Source organism: Bufo gargarizans, chromosome 10 (assembly GCF_014858855.1).
Source record: "Bufo gargarizans isolate SCDJY-AF-19 chromosome 10, ASM1485885v1, whole genome shotgun sequence".
NCBI classification, from domain to species: Eukaryota; Metazoa; Chordata; class Amphibia; order Anura; family Bufonidae; genus Bufo; species Bufo gargarizans.
The window spans coordinates 48,783,937-48,804,461 of NC_058089.1; the positions used below are offsets into that span (position 1 = coordinate 48,783,937).

General features: G+C 44.3%; 1 long non-coding RNA gene across 1 annotated transcript in view; it reads left to right on the forward strand.

Moving 5' to 3' along the window:
• Positions 1-15,754, forward strand: part of LOC122921075 — a 29,025-nt gene extending 13,271 nt beyond the window's left edge. Inside the window, exons 3-5 of the long non-coding RNA XR_006386966.1 lie at positions 12,879-12,919; positions 13,844-13,953; positions 15,510-15,754. This is a non-coding gene — a long non-coding RNA (uncharacterized LOC122921075). The remainder of the gene's footprint in view (positions 1-12,878; positions 12,920-13,843; positions 13,954-15,509) is intronic.
• Positions 15,755-20,525: the final 4,771 nt, after the last annotated feature.

Below are 20,525 nucleotides of genomic sequence, written 5' to 3' on the forward strand. Positions count from 1 at the left end.
TCTCGAGCAGTATAGCAGAGCTGCAATCCGGTTATTATAACGTCACCCTGTACAGAGGCAGGAATCATCAGCTGCTACTATCTGTAGTGTAATCCTGCCTATCTAGTCTCGAGCAGTATGGTCATCCAGCCATTATACTTTTATCATACAGAGAGTCAGGAAACATCAGCTTACTGTGGTAAGTTCCAGTGGTCACTGTGCCCGAGCCGAACACATCTGATGGCACTGGTATTGGGAAACAAGTGGCAGACAGAAATTATTTCCACCCCCAATCTGCCCGCAGATCTTACCAGAGCTGGAAGGGTTTATCATAGTCCACCCGTCTCCTTAAATGACCTTCATACTGGTACCAGCGGCTTGGGTACGAAGTTCTGTTATCTACAGGTTGACCCCAATTATGTTGAATCTCATAACCGCAGTCCCCAGTATAACAGTACCAGTTAAAGGGACCTCCATATCCATCAATGAAAGATGATCTATATGTAAAGTCAACCTGAAAGATAGTTATTAATTAGTAAGAATTAAAAAGTGCAGCAGAGAGGTGCAAAATATACCGCAATATACAGTAGTCTGGAAGGCAATGCCCAGAGGCCATGCTGGACCTAGAAGTAGGGAGCAGGTAAGTATACTTCCATTCGCAGATCTGGCCATGGGGTGCGGGTCTTCCCGAAAAAAACCCTGAAGATGGAAACCCCTTTAAGAATACACGAAAGGTAAAATTTGAACCTCTAAAAGTTTTTTAAATACAGTAGATGTCCTATCCTGAGAATAGACCATGTATTAGGTAGGTGGGGTCTGACTTCCAGCACCCCCACCGATCAGCTCGCTGCGTCCTCTTCATTCTTTGACACAATACATATTGTAGTGGTATTGATTGCCTATCATTCCGGTTTCCTAAAACCGATGACCTATCCTCAATATCAGTTTGGTGGAGGTCCGAATCTCTGTACCCCCCCGTTAATCAGCGGTTTGAAGGGGCTGCGGTGCTTGTGTGAGAGGCGCGTTCTCTTCAATGTTTACCTGCACATTGTGGTGGCGGTGCAGTGTGATTACAATTGTTTATACCTTTCAAGTGAATAGGAGAAAAAGCTGTAATTACACTGCGCCACCACTAAAATGTAGAGCGCGGGCAGGTAACCAATGAAGAGGACACAGCACTAGCACCATTTTAGGGTCTATTCACACATCCGCAACTGTTTTGCGGTGCCGCAGAACGGAAGTGCGGATGCGGACAGCACACTGTGTGCTGTCGGCATCTTTTGCGGCCCCATTGAAAATGAATGGGTCCGCAAAATTGCAGAACGGATGCGGACCCATTTTGCAGACATAAAGGGGTTCTCCAGGAATTAAAAAAATTAAAATACCTGATTAAATTTTATAATAAATATATTCACAAATACCTTTCATTACTTAGAATGGCTTGTTTTGTCTGGGAAGCAATCATTAGAAGAAATAAAATGGCCGCCGCCCTATCAGTACACACAAAACCTATCCTAATCACACAGGAGGACGAGTTACTTCACCACAATGAGCCACAGTGCTGCCTCATCCTCCTCTCTGCTCTGCTAGTCAGGGATCATGATCCTGAATACAGGTGAATCTCTGTGGGAATGGAGATGATGAGGAGACATGAGAGGAGGGTGAGGTGAGGCTAATGAGCAGCAGCACCTGTATGCAGTCTCCATTATCACAGCCTGTCCTGTCCGTCCTCTCTGTACTTCATGTCTCCTCATGAACTAAATTCCCCAGAGATTCAGCTAAAGTTCTTATCAGCTGTATTCAGGATCCCAACCCCTGACAAGTAGAGAGGAGGAGGAAGATGAGGCAGCTCTTTACCTCAGTGTTGTAAAGTAACTTGTCCTCATGTGATCAGGACAGGTTTTGTGTAAACAATTGGGACAGCGGCCATTTTATTTCCCCCGATTATTGCTCCCCAGACAAAACAAGCCATTATAAATAATAAAAGATATTTGAGAATATATTTATAATAAAGTAATATTTAAGTATTTTCATTTTCTCAATTCCCGGAGAACCCCTTTAAGTAAAAAACTCTTTAAAGAGGGTTGTCCAGGATGTTTTTTAAATTTGCACCCCAGCCTGAAATAACTGGTAAAATCTAGACTCACCTGTTCCCCGCAGCTCCGCTTTGGCTCCCTGGCTCTCTTCACTGGTCTTCTGGTCACTATCTGGAAGACTAGAGGCAGAGAGCTGGAACGGAGCGATGGGGAGGAGGTATTCCAGGTTGGAGTGCAAATAAAAAAACTGCACAATCCCTTTAAGGACAAGTCAATTTAGTCAAGGTTTTATGTCAAGTTGGCAAAGTTTGAATTGAATTTCGCTAAGTAACAATGTAGCCTCTTGTATGAAGAACACGTCCTACCACCCATCCTGCATGTGTTTTCTCAGTCGCCTTGAACGATATGGATCCACCCTGCATGTGAGACCCAGACGCCGCTGTGAAGATGGCGGCACACACAACGAAGACTTGGAGTCTGGCCATTACTGCCCTTCTGTTCCCATCTGCAGCAAACGGCGCACAGCGCTGACTTTATATACCGCAACGACGTGCAAACTTGGCGTTATACAGGAAATCTCCTCTATATGATAACAGGGCAATCTTGAAGATTATTAATGTGTGCCATATATACTTCACATGGATAGAGGAAGTTGTGATAATCCACCAGTTAGATAAATTGTTTCTCAGCGTTATGACCCTTGTACAAATCATTATAAAATCACCACATTTAACCCCTTGAGGACACAGTCATTTTTCACCTTCTGGCCATTTTATGTGATAAAAACTTTGAAACACCTTTACTTATCCCGGCCATTGTGAGAGTGTTTTCTTGTGACACATTGTGCTTTATGACAGTGGTAAATATTAAATAAACAGAAATTTACAAATAAAATTGAAAAAATTCAAATTTAAAAAAAAAATAGTTATCACTTTACATTCCCCATATGTCTACTTTATGTTTGCATCATTTTGTAAATGTCATTTATTTTTTAAGGCTACTTTCACACTTGCGTTTTTCTTTTCCGGCATAGAGTTCCGTCACAGGGGCTCTATACCGGAAAAGAACTGATCAGGCATATCCCCATGCATTCTGAATGGAGAGAAATCCGTTCAGGATGCATCAGGATGTCTTCAGTTCAGTCATTTTGACTGATCAAGCAAAAGAGAAAACCGTAGCATGCTACGGTTTTATCTCCGGCGAAATAAAAACTGAAGACTTGACTGAATGCCGGATCCGGCAATTTTTTCCATAGGAATGTATTAGTGCCGGATCCGGCATTCAAAATACCGGAATGCCGGATCTGTCCTTCCGGTCTGCGCATGCGCAGACCTTTAAAAATGAGAAAAAAATAAATACCGGATCCGTTTTGCCTGATGACACCGGAAAAACGAATCCGGTATTGCAATGCATTTTTCTGACTGATCAGGCATTTTTCAGTCTGACACACTGGCGATTTTGCAAGTTTTCCTACCTACAAAGAATTACTAAAGTCTGTCATTTTTATCGTAGGTACACTTTAACTGTGAGAGACAGAATCTAAAAAAAATCCAGAAAATCACATTGTATGACTTTTGTTGGCACCAGTTTTCATAAATAAGGCACATAGCAACCAATCAAATTCCACCTTTCATTTTTCAGAGCTCCTTTGGAAAATGAAAAGTGGAAACTGATTGGTTGCTATTGGCAGTTTTCCTTTACACAAGGTTTGATAAATGTCCACCATAGGCTGTAGGCCTAGAAGAAACAAATTGGCATGGCATTGCTGATCATTAACAACCCTTTGCCTATGGCCGAATGCACACGGCCGTGAGCGGTCCGTGGAACCACGGGCTGGACTCCTGCTGAGAGCAGGAGCACACGGCGTCATTGGTTGCTATGACGCCGTGCGCCCCCTGCTGCCGCCGCAATACAGTAATACACTGGTATGATCTATACCAGTGTATTACTGTACTGTGGCGGTAGCAGGGAGCGCACGGCGTCATAGCAACCAATGACGCCGTGCGCTCCTGCTCTCAGCAGGAGTCCAGCCCGTGGTTCCACGGACCGCTCACGGCCGTGAAACACGGCTGTGTGCATTCGGCCTATAACAGTCAGAAAACAGGAATTTGATTGTTGCCATGGATATTGGTTGTTATGGCTTGTTCCGTATGTATTTTTTTTATCAGGATTTTTCTGATTTGACCAGAGAAAAATATTAGAATATCACCAGGAGGCAAACCACGGATCCACAAAATATGGATGCTGTCCGTGTGCATTTTTTTGCGGACCTGTTGACATCAACGGGTCCGAGGTCCAGAGAAACATTTTTTTAATTAAGCCTGAAATATGTAAACTACCATTAGTCTAAAATGAAAGATTGTTGAAACAATCAATGCCCCTCTCCATACAGAGATCTCCTCACTCAGACCATTTCATATGACCACATAAGGTCAGCAGATAACACCTGGTCTTGATTGCCAGACAATGATGAATGAAGTCACAATGGTCTTGGTCTGTGACATAGACTTGGTCTAGAGATATCTGCTGACCTGAGTGCTCTGACAGAGAACATCATGTCGTGGGAAACCAGGTCTTATCAAAAACATCACAAGCGAAGAAGACACAAGCGGAAGAAGAGGTCACACAGACTATGTAGACGTTGTAGAAGAAGGCATAGGGGTCAGTATTTTGTGATTCCATGTTGAACTTGATATTTGTGACTTTTCCAATAACTTGGTAACCAAAAGATATATTATTTTACACAGCTACAAGAGCTCGACCAGTGGTGGACGCTGCCTTGGCCAACTGCATTGATGCCATAACACATCATCTCAGGGCCCTAGATCTGTTGCAGATGTCACCACCTAAAGTCTGAAGGAGTTCCTCAGGCACTTAAATAACTCCTATAGAAGATGACAAGGGTGACCATCTTTTGTTGAACCTATCTAGACCATTTGGGCCCCCACAAGAAGAGGATCCATCGTACAATAAAGGAAGCATAAAAAAAGTCCAAAAAACATTTCTCAGTCCAAATATGACTTACCGGTAAAGAATATGCTTTGTAGTATTACAGGGCTTCCATAATGTGAATTTGGCTCGTTCTCTACATCAACAACATTTCTAAGTAGCCTCTTCCAACTCTATCTAACAGATGGGGTCCAAAATGGGTGACCCCTGTGCTAATCCACAATATCCTAAGAGTGCATTTGAAAAAGGATGCATTTAATCCTACAAGCCATTTAATTATCAAGGTTTAGGCATTTCACTGAACCAGCCAAAACCCTACTCCATACTGATGAGGGGCAAGTGCCCCAAAGCAGCTGTCTAAAGTGTAAAAAAAGCAATTTTTTGGTCACCTTACATCACAAAAAGTGTAATAGCAAGTGATCAAAAAGTCATATGCACCCCAAAATAGTGCCAATCAAATCGTCATGTCATCCCGCAAAAATGATACCCTACCTAAGACAATCGCCCAAAAACTGAAAAAACTATGGCTCTCAGAAAATGGAGACACTAAAACATGATTTTTTTTGTTTCAAAAATGATATTATTGTGTAAAACTTACATAAATAAAAAAGTAGACATATTAGGTATCGCCGCGTCCATAATAACCTGATATATAAAAATATCACATGATCTAACCCCAGCAGCCAGCAGGCCGAGACCCTGCCACCACATGCACACAGCAACAGACGTTGCCGGGGACAACCGCAGGTGAATGAAGGTGTCTCCGTGCATACAACACATGACCTAGTGCACCACAAACAGACAAAGGGAGTGCACATAAAACACGTTGCCAAGGGCAACCGCACGCATGCCTGTTATCCGCGGCAACCGCACCTGAGGCAAACCACTAAGTGCCCCCAGCTGCGGTTGACACAACACCAAAACCGCGGGTAACTGCATGCGGCTCCCAAGGAGTCACGACCATGACCAAGGGTCGTGACACTTACATCACAAAAAGTGTAATAGCAAGCGATCAAAAAGTCATATGCAACTCAAAATAGTGCTAATCAAACCGTCATCTCATCCCGCAAAAATGAGCCCCTACACAAGATAGTCGCCCAAAAAATAAATAAAGCTACGGCTTTCAGAATGTGGAGACACTAAAAAAGCATTTTTTTCAAAAATGCTTTGTTATGTAAAACTGAAACAAACAACCCAAAAAAGTAGTCATACTTGGTATTGTCACGTACGTAACAACCTGCTCTATAAAAATACCACATGATCTAACCTGTCAGATGAATGTTGTAAATAACAAAAAATAAAAACAGTGCCAAAACAGCTATTTTTTTGTTACCTTGCCTCACAAAAAGTGTAATATAGAGCAACCAAAAATCATATATACCCTAAAATAGTACAAACAAAACTGCCACCTTATCCCGTAGTTTCCAAAACTTTTTGGGAGTTTCTACTCTAGGGGTGCATCAGGGGGGCTTCAAATAGGACATGGTGTCAAAACAACAGTCCAGCAAAATCTACCTTCCAGAAACCATATGGCGTCTCTTTCCTTCTGCGCCCTGCCGTGTGCTGTACAGCAGTTTACAACCACATATGGGGTGTTTCTGTAAACTACAGAATCAGGGCCATAAATATTGCGTTTTGTTTGGCTGTTAACCCTTGCTTTGTAACTGGAAAAATTGGATTAAACAAAAAGTGAAATTCTGAAATTTCATTTCCATTTTCTATTAACTCTTGTGGAACACCTAAAGGGTTAACAAAGTTTGTAAAATCAGTTTTGAATACCTTGAGGGGGGTCATTTTTGGGCGGTTTCTATTGTGTAAGCCTCACAAAGTGACTTTAGACCTGAACTGGTCCTTAAAAAGTGGGTTTTGGAAATTTTCAGAAAAATTTAAAGATTTGCTTCTAAACTTCTAAGCATTCTAACGTCCCCAAAAAATAAAATAGCGTTCCCCAAATTATCTAAACATGTAGTAGACATATGGGGAATGTAAAGTAATAACTATCTATTATACAAGGAGAGAAATTGAAATTTGGAAATCTGCACATAATAAATAATAAATAAAAAGAAATTTTTTGACTCAATTTTACCACTGTCATTAAGTACAATATGTGATAAGGCCTGGATAAGTAAAAGTGTTTTAAAGTTATCACCGCATAAAGTGACACTGGTCAGATTTGCAAAAAATGGCCTGGTCCGGTGAAAAATGGCAGGGTCCTGAAGGGGTTAAATGTATGGCCTGTCTTTGCCTGTGCATGTACACAAGGATAGATTATAAAAAATAAACTGTCAGGAATGGGGAAGCGAAACATCATTTTCCAAGGGAACACAGAACACCTTATCTGTGCCTTTCATTAATAAGATGAATGATATAGAAAGTGCAGCCTCAAAAAATGATGGATTAAGGGTTAAAAATCTTTCGACACTGCGCTCCCATATGGTTAGAAGTCAAACAAATGAAATAGCGGAATCACCTGGTGTAAGGAGGATGTCCTGTGTCACTGGACATCACACCTAGGGGCCAGGTAAGCCGTCAAACAATTCAATAAGATTTATCTTTTTTAAGGGAACGTCCAAACTGTGGAGGCCCAATTCCAGATAATGCTTGGTTCGGGTGCATATCAATATGCAAATGTAAAAAGGAAAGAAACCCAGCGCTCATAGACTCAATATGAGGGGTGACTTATCCGCCTACCCCCTTCCTGGATTGCTGATCACCCTCAGTGTATGATCTTAAAGAGGACCTTTCACTAGAATAAAACTTCTAAACTAACTATACAGACATGTAGAGCGGCACCCAGGGACCCCCCTGCACTTACTGTTATCCCTGGGCGCCGCTCCGTTCTCCCGGTATAGCCTCCGGTATCTTCATAGTTAGGCTCCACCCAGGGGAACCTGCCGTCGGCTCATTCTCCCAGGCTGTAGCGCTGGCCAATCACAGCGCTCAGCTCATAGCCTGAGAGAAAAAAAAAGCCTCTCAGGCTATGAGCTGAGCGCTGTGATTGGCCAGCGCTACAGCCTGGGAGAAGGAGACGCCGGCAGGTTCCCCTGGGTGGAGCCTAACTATGAAGATACCGGAGGCTATACCGGGAGAACGGATCGGCGCCCAGGTATAACAGTAAGTGCAGGGGGATCCCTGGGTGCCGCTCTACATGCCTGTATAGTTACTTTAGAAGTTTTATGTTAGTGAAAGGTCCTCTTTAAAGAGGACCTTTCATTAGAGGGGCAAAGGTTTAAAAGTAATATCAGGAAGTATTACTTTACTGAGAGAGTAGTGGATGCATGGAATAGCCTTCCTGCAGAAGTGGTAGCTGCAAATACAGTGGAGGAGTTTAAGCATGCATGGGATAGGCATAAGGCTATCCTTCATATAAGATAGGGCCGGGGGCTATTCATAGTATTTAGTATATTGGGCAGACTAGATGGGCCAAATGGTTCTCATCTGCCGACACATTCTGTTTCATACGATTTTATTAAGGGAGATATATACCTGTAATTGCGGGGTCCCCCCCCCCCCTCCTATGCCCCGCTGTGCCCCGCCGGATGCTTATACTGAGCATCGGAGCAATAGGGAGGAGACAGTCTTTCTCCCTGGGCGTCTCCTTCTCCCTGGCTGTAGCGCTGTCTAATCGCAGCGCAGAGCGTCACAGCCAGGGAGAAAAATCCTTCCTGGCTGTGTATTGTCCATGATTGTCCATATTGCTACCCAAGGCTGGAGGAAAGATATAAACGTTTCCCCCCTCCACAGCATAGTGGATAAGTATCTAATTGCTGCTGGACCCCAACAATCATGAAAACAGGGGTCCCGATTTCCCTGAATGAATGGACTTACAGTTGAGCGTGCTCGCAGCCGCTCCATTCATTCTCTACGGGACGGCCGCAGATAGAAAAGTGCAGTATCTCCAGCAGTCCCATCGAGAAGTAATGCAGCGGCTTCGAGTATGCTCAACTGCTGCTCCATTCATTTGGAGAACTTGGGACCCCGCGGTCCTACAGCCCACTGATCAAATACTAGTCCCCTATTCTGCGCAGGGACGTAGGTAGAGGCTCATGGGCCCTGGTGCAAGAGTTCAGCTTGGGGACCCCTTCCCTCAGTGCTATGTGGCCAGGGGCAGGGGAGCACATAGCCTTCATGCTGCCTGAGGCAGAAATTTAAACCAAATTCTTGACCCAACTCCTTAACTCCTTCCCTCCAGTCAGAGGTGTAACTTAACTTGCATGGACCTTCTATAATACCGGTGTCTTCTTATGCACCACAAGGGTCTTTGGGCCCCCTATAGCTGCACCCCTGCACCTGCGCTGCAATAACAGCATGGAATTGCGTATGTTATGAGCGCCAGAAATCATACGGTAACATTTACGGCACTGGGTTGATGTGACGGCAGTAATAAATGAGGTCTGCATACACTTCTGCAATAGATAAGAGACGAGAGCTGTACATATACAGGGAACGAGCGCTGGGCGACTGAAGTGCTGAAGGACAATGTGCGCCATCATGCTGAAAGCTGCGGTCATCAGCCTGGTCGTAGGTAAGAGCTGCCGTATACCCGCCACCGGACATTGTAGAACTAATTATGGTTCTTATATACAGAGGAGTCTCAAATGGCTGTAAAATGATAATAATCTTTATTAAATACATATAATCAATATATAAAAAAGAGATGGAAAACATCACCATAAGGGCTTGATCACACGAACGAATGGCGTTTTCAGTGTTTTGCGGTCTGTTTTTCATGGATCAGTTGTTCAATTTTTTGTTTCCGTTGTGTTTCTGTTTCCGTTCCGTTTTTCCGTATGCCATATACAGTATACAGTAATTACATAGAAAAAATTGGGCTGGGCATAACATTTTCAATAGTTGGTTCTGCAAAAACGGAACGGATACGGAAGACATACTGATGCATTTCCGTATGTGTTCAGTTTTTTTTTGCGGACCTATTGACTTGAATGGAGCCACGGAACGTGATTTGCAGACTAATAGGACAAGACTCAAAATGTAGCGGAACGGAAATGCAGACATATTGAAACGGAATGCTCACGGAGTACATTCCGGTTTTTTTTGCGGACCCATAGAAATTAATGATTCTGTATACGGAACGCAAAAAACGGCCCGTATACGGAACGCAAAAAACGTTCATGTGAACGAGCCCTAAGCATCCATTCACACATCCGTGTGTGTTTTGCGGATCCATGGATCCGCAAAACACGGACGCCGGCAATGTGCGTTACGCATTTTGCGGACCGCACATCGCAGGCACTTAATAGAAAGTGCCTATTCTTGTCCGCAATTGCAGACAAGAATAGGACATGTTCTATTTTTTGGGGGGGGGATTGGAATTGCGGACCCGGAAGCGCAGGTCTGTATTACCGGATCCGGGCCGCACATCATGCGGCCCCATAGAAATGAATGGGTCCGCAATTCTGCGGAACGGAATTGCGGACGTGTGAATGGAAAAGTGCGGCATACGACTGAGCGGCAAAGGGGAATATGGTCACTATATCTCATTCAATCACCAAATAGTAGGCACATAGTAACAAACATATTAGATGACGGTGTTCGCCGCAACGCGAGTCGGGGTGTGCGGTCATTCTGAGGTGACGCCTCCACTTATGGGTATGGCATTATTTGTTTTGTATTTGCAGTCTCTTTGTCAGGGGGGGTCCAATGTTTTTGGTTAGGAGGACATGTGTCTAGACGGTTGCATAATATGTTTGTTACTATGCGCCTACTATTTGGTGATTGAATGATACATAGTGACCATATTCCCCTCTGTCCCTCAGTCGTTTGCCGCACTTTTATGGTGATGTTTTCCATCTCTTTTTAATATATTGATTACATACATTTATAAAAATTATTATCATTTTTACAGCCATTTGAGACTCGGCGTCTTCTTGTGTAGGTTTGTTTAGTTGTTGTTGAGCTGTGGACGCTGCCCATCATTCAGTGCGGGCGGACATTTGTCCTTGGGTTTATGTCACCTGCATTTTCTAATCATTCTACTGTATATAATTACTATAGTTACCTGCCTAGTATTAATAACTAAGGGAGGCAGAGGTGGCAGTTGTGCCTGGTGGGGGGGCTGCTACAGATATTGCACTGGGGTCCAGGAGCTTCAGGTTATGCTTGCTGATAGCTGGAAGGTGTAACGCTGGCCATGCTCCGAGTCCTGAGATAACTGTTGGCTGACTGCTAGCTCTCCCAGTCCTCTCATACATATGCATGCTTGGCTTGGCTTGGCTGAGCATGTATGTGTAGGAAAGGGGAGAGGGGATAAAGCTGCCGCAAGACACCTCTGGCAGCAGCTCATCTCCCCACTAACAAAAAGACTGGACAATTGAATTCAATGTGCTCAATATCAACCTTTGGCGGAGTTTCACCATATACAGGTGAAATTCGAAAAATTAGAATATTGTGCAAAGTTCATTTATTTCAGTAATGCAACTTAAAAGGTAAAACTAACATATGAGACTCATTACAGGCAAAGTGAGATATTTCAAGCCTTTATGTGTTATATTTTGGATGATTATGGCTTACAGCTTATGAATACCCCAAAGTTACAATTTTGAGGTCCCCTTTGCTCAGGGGGTATGGATTAATTAGCTGACTAGAGGGTGACACCTTGAGCCTAGAATATTGATCCTTTTCACAACATTCTAATTTTAAGCTGCATTACTGAAATAAATGGAGTTTTGCTCGATATTCTAATTTTTCGAGTTTCACCTGTCTATTGGTCGTCTGAGCCCTCTGGCAGGTTTGGAGGCTAGCTTCTCATGTTATGGGCATCACTGATTTGGTGGGACTTACAGGGGGACTGCTTTGTATGAAACATTAAAAATATTACAAGGCACTGATTAAAATTAGGGGGTGTCCATTGATTTGTGCTCCACCCGACCCAAGAGCCTCTCTGTGTACTCCTTCCAGTTTTCAGTAATGGAAGGAGGGTTTTGAACAGTGTTGAAGTTGTGCATTCTGTAAAGGAAAGAGTTAAAACAATGTCCTAAGAAGCTCAACAAGACCACACGGAGCACCAGAGATGTGGGTGCGAAGCGGATTGAAAACTGTGGCTGTTGCTTTGAATTTTTTTGCTAGATTTGCATGATTTTGCTGTATCCCCTTGTAACTGTGCAGAATTTGGCACACCGCCATTGCATCGTGGCTGCTTTAGTGCCACGCCACGCGGCCTCACCATAACAGGTGTGGAATTTTGAACCATAGGACTTCCAGAACACATGGCTTGGCGGTTCCCTTGGTGGTGATCCTGGGGCAGTTGCAGAGAGGGCAGAGCCTCTAGGTGTAATGGTAACGCCCCCGTTGCTCCTAGAGGCTCATTTGCATATATGTAAAACATCATGTTTCTCAGCAATGCGATGAACATGGGACCAACACAGACGTCTTCAGCTGCCAAGTGCACATGTAACAGGTCAGCCAGTGTCATAGGGACAAAACTGCTGACAAAACATGGGTTGTCTACACTCCCCAACTGCTTTGAGAAGGTAACATTAGAGGTCCTCTTAGAGCTGGGTCTGATAGGAAGCTGTGTTCTTGTGTTATTTGGACACAAGCAGGGCAGGTTTTCAGCTGCTGGATGGAAATGAGAATATTTCCATTCACTGACAACAAGCAGAGATCTTGAATAGATGAAGAGTTGAAACTAATTGCAAAGTTTCTGGTGAGGTTGTTAATAATTCCTAAGTATATGATTACAACGCTGTAACTTAGGTCAGACTTTTTTGGGGTGGTCGCTTGTACCCTTGTCTCCTCCTGGGGAAACAGTACAGTATGCAGTTGTGTGTGTGTGTGTGTATATATATGTATATATGTGTGTGTCACGAGGATACCACATATATAGAGTTACACTTTAAATGGGAATACACCACACACCAGGCAATACTAACTGCAGGTACCTCCTTCTCACAGGCATAGTCTTGGCAGCACCAAATGTGAAGAAGACAAGAGAGGTAAGAGAAATGCCTCTGGGGTTCCTGCTGTTCTACAATTAGATCCTAATGTGTCTAAAATGTAAAAAATCTGCAACTTTGTATATAGTCCTGATTAAAACTTCCAGCCTTTTTGTACATACAGCACTTATACAGACCTATGCGTCTCCAAGGCAACAGACTACAAACAAACCCTGCGTAGTCTGATTCCGCAGTCATGCTCCCTTCTATTTGGCGTCTAAAATGCCAGTCTTAAAAAATGTGCCCCTGGGTGCTTACCTCAGTACAAAACTGCATTTTCAGCTTTTGGTTTTTGGCGCGGATCTGCACCAATAACAAAAATCATGGGCACGTACAGAGCTGTTTTTTTAAGCTTATCATTCATTTCAATGTGAAATTCAGCCCGGATTCTGCCGCACGCTTCATTTTTCCTGCTGTTTGAAGGCACTTTTTTTTTTAGCTGATTTTGAGTTGTAAACGTTCCAAAATCAGCGCCAAAAAACGGTGTGAACTGGCCCAAAGTTAGCAAAAAAATAGAGGGCAGATAACGGGATGACTGCAAGATCAGACTACAACTACAAAGGGTTACTTTGTAGTCTGTAACCACGGAGACACAGAAGTCTGCACGAGTGCTGTACGCACAGTACAGCAGTAAATGTTTATCCCTATTTGCAAATTTATTTTTACTTTATAGTCTGTATATTTTTTTTCATTTTAGTTTACAGTCATTGGAGCAGTAAAACACAAGCCATAAATGTAACCTCCTGCAATACCATTTATTGATTTGCACAGAATGCACTAGACAGTGACGTGTAGGGGATGTCCTAAAACCATGCCTGAGATAGCACCTGGTGGCTGTATGAACGTGGTCACTGTGCTGCGTCTCCTATATAAAAGCAGTATACATAATTCTGCATATAGTTCCCTGTGAAAACCGCTGTGCAGCCTTTGTGTTCCAGGTATGATGAGGGTATATGTCCATATGGGAGTAAGCCGATCTGCGGCACGGATGGATATACCTATGGAAATGAATGTCAGCTCTGCCAGGAGAATCGGTGAGTTATAATATTGCTGTACATAATAGGAAGCAAAACGTATGAACTGCGTATGGCTGTGCTGCCACCTGCTGGTGAGAAGGGGTACCTTTGACACTACCTTCTATTGCCCTGAGATGATATCACAAAAGTTGATGATTAGGCAAAAAACTTGGGAATTTGGGGATCTCCTGACTTCCCAGTAGGCTACATTTGGGTAATTGCTCCTTTGCTGCTTGTGAGTTCCTGTGAGTGGACTAGAGAGCGGGCAGAGGGTCATGAAGGAGATAAGCGTCTTACATAATAGGGGTAATTTGGCTTTAAGCTTCCCAGGTTTCTTAGAGGAAAGAGGGACCTCCAATGTGTGGCGCATGTCCCAGTATATTTTTAGATTGTGACACTGCCCTAGCAATACCCATATTATATATGTAGCTGTATGCTGCCATAGCGCTATATGGTGCCCAGATAATAGTGCACACCTTGGTAAATTTGGGGCAAGCAAAGAAAAACCTGCCTACTTATGGGTGGGGCCAGGGGCGTAGCTAAAGGCTCATGGGCCCTGGTACAAGAGTTCAGCTTGGGGCCCCCGTTCCCTCAGTGCTTTGTGGCCAGGGGCCCCCGCCAAATTCTTGACCAAACCCCTTCCCTCCAGCCAGAGGTGTAACTTGAAGATTCTGGGCCCCAGTGCAAAATCTATAACAGAGCCAGCCCACCTTCTATTATACTATTGTGTCTTCTTATACAGCACAAGGGTTTTTGGGCCCCCTCAGCCTCCTGGGCACGGTAGTGACTGCTACTATTGCACCCCCTGAGTGGGGCTTACATAAATCTCACCCATTTCCTGCCTAATTTGCTGAAACAGGCTCTGAAAATTAGGGACAGTCCCTGCAAATTTGGGACTGTTGGTAAACCATACCTAAGGAGTGTCATACTATGCATATATAGCCAAACAGGGCCTTAATAATACCAGTGACTAGTAACAGTGCCCATAGAGACATTCGTCACCTGTAGGGAGTGAAATGGTCCCCACTTCATGGCAAATGGTACCCACACAAAGTGATACCATGCCCATATAGAGCCAAATGGGTCGCACATTGGGACATACTGCGCCTACATAGTGCCAGGCGGTACCGGCAGTGTTACACTTCGCTCACATAAAAAAAACAATGCCCAACTAGTACTAGTACTACACCGTTCACACATAGATTAACAGTGCAAATAATAAACCGTACTTTCCTCAAGTAGTGCAGCCAATGCCCATTCAGTGCCCACAGTCCCTTGTGGTACAGGAGAAGTGGCACAGAACAAGTTCCATTTAGCCCGTTTTGTTCTTGTGCTGCCCCTGAATCCCCAGCCATATGTTATGCTGTCCTTTGCCTAGGACAGGCATGTCCAAACTGCGGCCCTCCAGCTGTTGCAAAACTACAACTCCCAGCATGCCTGGATAGCTTACAGCTATTAGGGCATGCTGGGAGTTGTAGTTTTGCAACAGCTGGAGGGCCGCAGTTTGGACATGCCTGGCCTAGGACTTGCATTACCAGTTATGGAGGTTTCCAGAATCTTACTGTGTATTTCAGGGAGAGGACAAATAAGGTCCAGATCAAAGATGAAGGTCCCTGTCCGCCATCTGCCCAGCAGCAGAGAAGGATGAAGATGAAGCTGTGACCATTGATGGCACCATTTTGACTGCAGGGGAGGATGCCAAGTACGGTCCATACCCGCAGTGAGGCGACCTCATGTAGCTGCATGAACCATGCTGACTGATTAAGTATGGCGCGTCCACGGACAAGTGTGGATTTCCATTCAATGTAGAGAAAATATCCCAAAGTAAGAGCAGATGCATGCTCGTCAATAGACTGTGTTACCAATAAAGTAGACAATAATTGATTAATATTGAAATGTAACATTTGTTTAAAAAAATATACAAATAAAGGTTTGCTCTGATCTGTATAATAAAGTCAGTGGACCAGCTATACATAAGCTTACCTAGTGGTCATGGAGGCGGCACTTTTGGGAAATTGTGCCAGAGTAAAAGTGGGCATTGCCCGCCCCTCCTAATATAAGCCACAGCTCCTCTCTAATGCTCATTACTTGTTTACTGTTATGTGTTGTAATTATTTTGGTATGAATGATCGTTCATACGATTGTTTATGACCAATAGAAAACACGTATTAATGTAACTGATTCCATCTCGTCTTTAAACAACTTTTCAAAACTTCTTGAGCATTCCAATACAGGGAGTGTGAGGGCAGCGGTGGGCTCCAAAACTTGTTAAGGTTGCCAGGGGCTAAGGCTAGGCAACCCCTGTCCACACATTCCACACAACCTACTCGGTCCTGACATGAGGCTCTGATTGGGTCAGTGTCCTTTACCATAAACCTTTGATTGGCTCAGTGCTTGTGTCTTTATGTATAAATAAACTCTGAGAAAAGGAAACCCCGGACTCTACCTTACACCAACTCTGTGCGTGCTTGATCTCCCTCGGCCAGTGACTCGCTTGACCCTCGATAACTTCATTTTGAGTAGGGGAAGCTACTCTAACACATGAGAATCATCGTCAATGGACAGGTTAAACTGGGGCAAAGATTACAAAAAAACATTCCCATGAGTGATCTTCAGGCGGGTATCCAGCCCCATGTAAAAGGCCCTTTAGGCTTTGATGCTTCAGCACCCACCTAAACACCAGGCTTCAGCAACCCTGCATTCATGCCTCAGTACCTGCGACCCAAAGACACATCATCATACCCCAGACCTCAGTACTCAAGGCACATTAGCCCTTCAGCACCAAAGGCAGATCATCACACCCCAGACCTCAGTACTCAAGGCACATCATACCCTCAGCACCAAAGACACAACATCATACCCCAGACCTCAGTACTCAAGGCACATCAGACTCCGTACCTCAGTACTCAAGGCACATTAGACCCTCAGCACCAAAGGCAGATCATCATACCCCAGACCTCAGTTCTCAAGGCACATCAGACTCCGGACCTCAGTACTCAAGGCACATCAGACCATCAGCACCAAAGGCAGATCATCACACCCCAGACCTCAGTCCCGGGTCTCAGTACCTGCGACTAATTAGACCCCAGACCTCAGTGTGCAAGACACACCAAACCTCAGCACCCAGGACACATTAGACCCAAAACCTCAGTACCCAAAACTCATCAGATCCCAGACCTCAGTACTCAGGACACATCATCAGATCCCAGACCTCAGTACTCAGGACACATCATCAGATTCCAGACCTCAGTACTCAGGACACATCATCAGATCCCAGACCTCAGTACTCAGGACACATCATCAGATCCCAGACCTCAGTACTCAGGACACATCATCAGATCCCAGACCTCAGTACTCAGGACACATCATCAGATCCCAGACCTCAGTACTCAGGACACATCATCAGATCCCAGACCTCAGTACTCAGGACACATCATCAGATCCCAGACCTCAGAACCCAAGACACATCAGACTCCACATCTCAGAACCAAAACTGATCTGACACCGACCTCACAAGTCAAAGACTCAACAGAGCCCAGTACTCAGCATTCAAGACAAGTCAGATCCCAGACTTCAGTACCCAAGACACATCAGACCCAAGACCTCAGCACCAAAGACACATCACACCCCATATCTCAGTACCCAAGAGATATCAGACCCCGATCTCAGCACTCACTCATTAGACCCCAGAGGAGAGGAGACAAGATGGCTGAGGTCCCATCTGGACTGGTATCTGGCATTAGGGCTCCTTTACATGGGCTGTTACACAGGTCAATGATGGGGAATAAAGTAACCCATTAATTCCTGATCATCACCTCCTCGTTTAGCTGCATTTACAAACAGCAATCATTGCTTCTGTATGGGGATGAACAATCGCTACTACGATCACATCCGTCTTTACACAGGACAAAAATTTTGTTATGCTGCGTAAACGATCGGATGACTGAAAAAATGAGCGTTTGTTGGATGATTGGCGTCACGTTTACACTATACGATTATCTGGGATGGGGAATCCCATAAAAATTCATAAAAATTTAAGGGGTACAGTAGATAAGGGCGATGCATGTACCTATGTACAACTGAAATAAGCCATGCCCGAGCACTCCCTCATGATTCTGGCCCTCACTGTGCTGTTGCTTCATCCTCCAGTAGGTGGCGCACTGTGCTTACTGATATGAACTAAGCTCATGTTCGGAGAGCTATAGACGATAAAGGGAACCTGTCACTAGATCTGGGGCCACTAAACCAACAGCGTGTCAATATGTAGCTGGGGTTTAGTTAAATACCAGCTGCATAACCGCATGCTGTTGATTTAGTGGCCCCAAAGCTTCTGTATGGGGATGAAGATGGCCCCCAAAGCTAGTGACAGGTGGCCCCAAAGCTAGTGACAGGTTCCCTTTACAGCAGGGATCAGAAACCTTCAGTCTCCAGCTGTTCTGCAACTACAACTCCCAGAATCCTCCTTTTTACAGCCAGGTAGGTGTGCATGCTGAGAGTTGTAGTTTCAAAGCAGCTGGAGTGCTGAAGGTTTCTGATCCCTACTTTAGATGTTTATTCCTATTTCATAAACCAATGGCATATTGGTGGGATTATGACTGGTGGGGTCTGACCTCTCGAACCTTCGTAGATCTTGAGAATGAGAGGGCTGCAGGAATGACTTTGCCATGCAACCCCTTTGAAAGTTTTCCCTGTATAGCAGCACCCACGGATGTGGGCTGCACAGGGAAGTGCAGTATAGACCCATTCATTTAGAGCGCCACCGCCCCAGGGAAAATCAAAGGGGCCATAGTGATCACTTTATAACATAGCAATGACCCCTTCACAGTACGTTTCCTACAGTGCAGATAGCAAATCTGTGCCGAATCGCAGTTCTATAACGTCCGCATTCTGTGGCCAATTATGCTGCAGTTTTACAGGCAAAAGCAGACCGGCCATAGACCCTACAGGGAAATTTCCCGGTGGGCCAATGCCCAAAGGGCTGCCCAAGCCCTCCTACGAGTACATAGCGATCTGATGCTCTCAGCATTAACTAATGCTAGGCGTATCAGGTACATATGTACACGCCGACAGTGGAAAGCGCCCTCCTGCATGCAATTGTATCACTGTCCAGCTGCCGGGGCGGCAGTATTATATACTGGACTCTGATATTTGGTTCTGCTGGGGCACTATTTCGTGCTTGCACTACAGTACTGCTGACCTCGCCTACTTATGTTGGTCCTGCCTTCAATTTGGGCCTGCCTACAACATGGGGCCACTTTTTAGGTTTTTTTCCAGGGTCACTTTAAGTTCCCAGTCCTCCCCGGTTGACAGGAGATTTGGCCCTATGCATTGCACAGGGTCAAGTCCATAGTAAAATTCCATAGGTTTTCCACAACAAAAATTTTTAGATTTTTTTCTGCCGTGAATGAGGTTTTTGAAACCTATTCCACATGTATTATGCTGTAAATTGCTGCAAATTTGCAGTGCAGAATCCAAATCTCTGTCAGTTCTGCCACTTCTAAAGTGTCCTAAAACTTGAATATTTCACAATATGTTACTTCAACCACAAAATGAATGTTGCTTTCATAGGTATCTACTGCCTAAGGCAGTGGTCAGCCACCTCCGGCACTCCAGCTGTTAGGTAGGTACTTTAAAAATGCCACCCACTCCGCTCAGCTGCTGGGTGCCGGCTGTTTCACAAAGCAGACACCCAGGGCTAATGTCTGCAATCGGCGATAACATGGCATCTGAGAGATGAAAAACTCGGTAGTGCACCCTCCCAGGGCTGGACAGGGTCCCCGCGCGGTGATCGGGTGAGCTGTTGGTTAAAATGAAAAGCCCTGGTCTTGCTTAAGAAACCAGGGTTTATAGAGCTGTAGTTCCTATGGAGCCCTGCCTCTGCATAGCAATACCAATTCAATGCAGTCTATTAAAGGGGTATTCCGGGTCGTAACCACTGGGACCCTGTTTTAAAACATGAATTCAAAAGATTTGAGAATGAATAAGCTTACGCAGGCTAAGTGAATAAATATATTTACTAAGTGTGATTAAATATAACACAGACAAATCCCATACAGAATAATGAAAAGTAAATAAACATCATTAGCCTAAATATACAATATGGGGCAGGGCTCCGGTCGCCAGGCTATAACACACGGCTATCCACCACGTTATAACACCGGCCGACATCCCAGGGTGTACAATAGATAGGGCAAATCAATGCTGTGGATGGGGGATAACGTAATTACTAGAGTGATTTAAAAAAGGTAAAAAAAAGAAAAAACTTCTAGATCAGATCTAGAATCTACTAAAATCAACTTGTAGTGGAAAGTTATTATGAAATAGCGTAACTGCTCCATTCCATCTTTTGCATGTTTAGCTGTACAAATGTTGCATTAATTGTTATTATTATGAATGTGGTAGTAACAGCAGGATTCCTTTCTTAGGCTACTTTCACACTACTTTTACATTTTCCGGTATTGAGATCCGGCAGGGGATCTAAATACCGGAGAAAAACAAGTGGTTATTCATTATAGTGAATTTAGCCAAAGACTTTGCAGGCAATACTCTTCTCCGTTTAGTGGGAGCACTTGACATAAATATGGATGTCA